The sequence below is a fragment of the Mauremys reevesii genome, linkage group 4 (assembly GCF_016161935.1).
Source record: "Mauremys reevesii isolate NIE-2019 linkage group 4, ASM1616193v1, whole genome shotgun sequence".
NCBI classification, from domain to species: Eukaryota; Metazoa; Chordata; order Testudines; family Geoemydidae; genus Mauremys; species Mauremys reevesii.
Window position 1 is genome coordinate 114,418,522 of NC_052626.1, and position 3,511 is coordinate 114,422,032.

Consider the following 3,511-nt stretch of genomic DNA (forward strand, 5'->3'; position numbering starts at 1 on the left):
AAAAGTTGCCTAAAATGAACACTGTGGGATCACAACCTGCACCCAGCAAAGCATCCCACAGAACTGGTACATTGCGGCAGCAAGTTCATAAGGAGATGGCAAGCCTGCTTACAACACTCCTTCTCTTACCTCCATATTACAAGTGGCAAACAGAGGGAAAGGAAGACTAAACCCAGGGGTTTTAAAGGTATTTAGGCCACATAAATCCCATGGATTTCAATGGGAATTAGGAACTGAAATCCCTTTAAAAAATCGGGCCCAAAGTGATTTGCTCAAGATCACAAAGGAAGTCTGCAGCGGGGGCGGAATTTAAACTCAGACCCCTCAAGTCTTAGGCGAGTGCAATAACCTCTGGCATCCTTCCTTTCTCCTGCGTGTGTCTAATGACGTGTTTCTGTCTATCTAACCCCAGACATAACCATGTCTCTGTCTATCTAGCCCCAGAGAAAAACATCCGTCTGTCTAGTGTCTACCTGTCTGTCCTTAAACAGAACCACCTGTCTGACTATCTAGCTATAAAAACACCTCTCCATGTGCACCTCCCTTTATTTAATTGTACAGGGATTTCAGGTGGGGGCTGTGGGAACTGAGATAATAGTGCTGGGAAACGGAAATAATTACAGTCTGAGCATCTCCTCTTTATATCATCTGCTAAATTAAGCAACGTAGTTCAGAAGGTAGTGGAGCAAGCAGGGGGAGGTGTCTATATTGCAGAAATCACATATCAGTGCATAAAGGAGAAGCTGTAACACAGTTACTGGACACTGTTTTTCAAGGGACATGGCGCCTTCCTTCATTATCGGGCTCAAGTTCCATTTCCATATTGTTTTCTCCTGTAAATCATATGATGATATGCAGAAATTTCTGCATAATGACTTAATGAGTGAGAACTAGCTCATATCTGCACTCCAGTACTGATCAGAAAAACCAGTCCCCATATTTACATACAGCGAGGAATAATTTTCTGGTGTATTGTCCTCCTCAGGGTGTCCTTCACCTCCTTGTTCCTCAGGCTGTAGATCAGGGGGTTCAGCAGGGGGATCACAAGGGTATCGGACTCGGCCACCATTTTCTCCCAGTCCACTGAGCTGCCAGATGAGGGTCGTAAATATGTAAATATCAGGGTCCCATATAAGAAGGAAACGACAGTCAGGTGGGAGGTGCAGGTGGAGAAGGCTTTGTGCCTTCCTGCCGTGGAGCGGATCCTCAGGATAGCAAAGATGATGTAAGTGTAGGAGATGAGGATGGTGAAAATGGTGCCTATTGTTTCTATGGCTGCAAAGATGAAATGCACTCGCTTATTGATACGAAAGTCAGAGCAGGAGATTTCTTGGAGTGGGCGAATATTGCAGAAGAAATGATCGAGGACATTGGAGTGGCCAAAGGACAGACTGAATACATTGACACAGGCGCTTAGGGAAGAGCCAGCCACCAGCTGGAAGCAGACTCTCTTGGACAGGATGACATAATAAAGCAATGGGTGGCAGATGGCCACAAAGCGATCGTAGGCCGTCACAGCCAGGAGGCAAAGCTCATTGTTGGCACAGAAGGAGAAGAGGAAAACTGAACCACACCCCCAGGGAAAGAAATGTCTTTACTCATCACTAGGGAACTGAGCATCGCCTTGGGGGCAATCACAGAGGAGGAGACAACATCTAAGAGGGACAAGTTGCTGAGGAAAAAGTACATGGAGCTGTGGAGTTGGGAGTCAACGCTAATCAGCACAATCATCCCGACATTCCCCACCAGCCTACAGAAATAAATGGCAAAGAAGAACACAAAGAGGATGTTTTGCAGCTTTAGACTGTCAGTGATTCCCCGGAAAATGAAGCCAGTCACTCTGGTGCAGTTTCCGGGAGCCATTTCTCCTGTCACTGTGCTCTGTGTCAAAGAAGAGGCAGAGGAGGGGATAGGAGCAATGGGTCCCACAACAATCAATCTGATGTACAGTGGAGACTCGTGTTCTCTCTTAAGAGATGCCGAAACAACGGAAATTCAATTTCGTCAGAGATTCCAAAGCCCATTTTGATTATCTAGACCAGTGGATTTTTTTCTCATTTGTGGATGAATCCAAAATTTTGAATGGAGGTGGAAATTGTAGACACAATCTGTGGAGCCCTAGGAATCCACGGCCCACAGGTTGACAAGCCTTGTGCTATGGTAACAACCACCTCTGGAGGAGCCCTTAGATACAGTCTATGTATCCCACGGTGTTCGCAGACGATAAATTCAACCCCCCCAGTCTAGTCCAATTGCTGGTATAACACAGGTCCTAATTTTTTTCCAATAGTTTTCATTGTAAAGTAGAGCATGTCTTTTAAACAATCATCCAATCTTGAATTAAAAATTGTCCGTAAACTGAGTATCCACCACAACCCTTGGTAAATCATCCCAAGAGTTAATTACCCTCCCTGTTAAGAGAAGCTTTTTATGTCGAGCTGGTCAAAATTCCCACCTGTCCCCTTGGAAAGTGTTGAACTTTTATGAATAAAACCCCAAATCCAAACTATTTTGGGGCTGGTCTATTTTGGCTGAAATCTGAAGTATTTTGGTTTTGAAATGGAGCAACTGGGAGATGTAGTCGAACCAACAAGACTGGCCTATAAAGGAGACGCTTCAGCTGGACAGATCAGCATGTGGACAGCTCAGTGCTGAAGGTGTTTGAAAACAGGTCAGAGAAACACCAATCGGGATCTTTCCTTGGTGTTACTTGGTCTTGCCCCAGCATGGGGAGCCTGACTTGACTCCATGAGGTCCCTTCCACCCTACATTGCTAGGACTACTGAATAACAATATTTGTATTGATTATTATTATTTTATTTTATTTGTTGTAAAAACACTGACATTTCCATGGAAAAGTTCAATGCAAAAGAGATTTGTTTGTTTTTGTGGGAGGAGGGGAATTTTCATCTATCTCCTAGGAACGTAATGTTCCCACTCACTGTAGGGGGTCTGATCCAAAACAGACTGACGCCAAAGGGAGTTTTTCCATTGATTTCAGTGCGCTCTGGGTAAGGCTGTTTGTTAATATCAGATTTAATCATCTTTCCAGCTAGCAGAGTGAGAAGCAAGGCAAGGTAACATTCAGTGTATTTGAACCTTCTGCACTCCCTAATGCAGGAGATCTTCAAGGCAAAGAGATTAGTAAAGTTCACACCGAATTATAAATGTACATGAACTAAGAGAGGAAAAAGCACGTCCTCTTTTACTGAACTATTCAGTATGAGATTTTGAATGCACTGAAATCAGGAAATTGAAAGCAGGGTCTAAAATCCCAAGATGTTTGTGACAGCTTTACCTGCCTTTAATTGATTAGTAGAATCCTAGAATATCAGGGTTGGAAGGGACCTCAGGAGGTATCTAGTCCAACCCCCTGCTCAAAGCAGGACCAAACCCAACTAAATCATCCCAGCCAGGGCTTTGTCAAGCCTGACCTTAAAAACCTCTAAGGATGGAGATTCCACCACCTCCCTAGGGAACCCAGTCCAGTGCTTCACCATCCTTCTAGTGA

The 3,511-nt window shown here is 44.4% G+C and overlaps 1 pseudogene; it reads right to left on the reverse strand.

The window, feature by feature from the left end:
• Positions 1–940: 940 nt before the first annotated feature.
• Positions 941–1,863, reverse strand: LOC120403978 (annotated as a pseudogene).
• Positions 1,864–3,511: the final 1,648 nt, after the last annotated feature.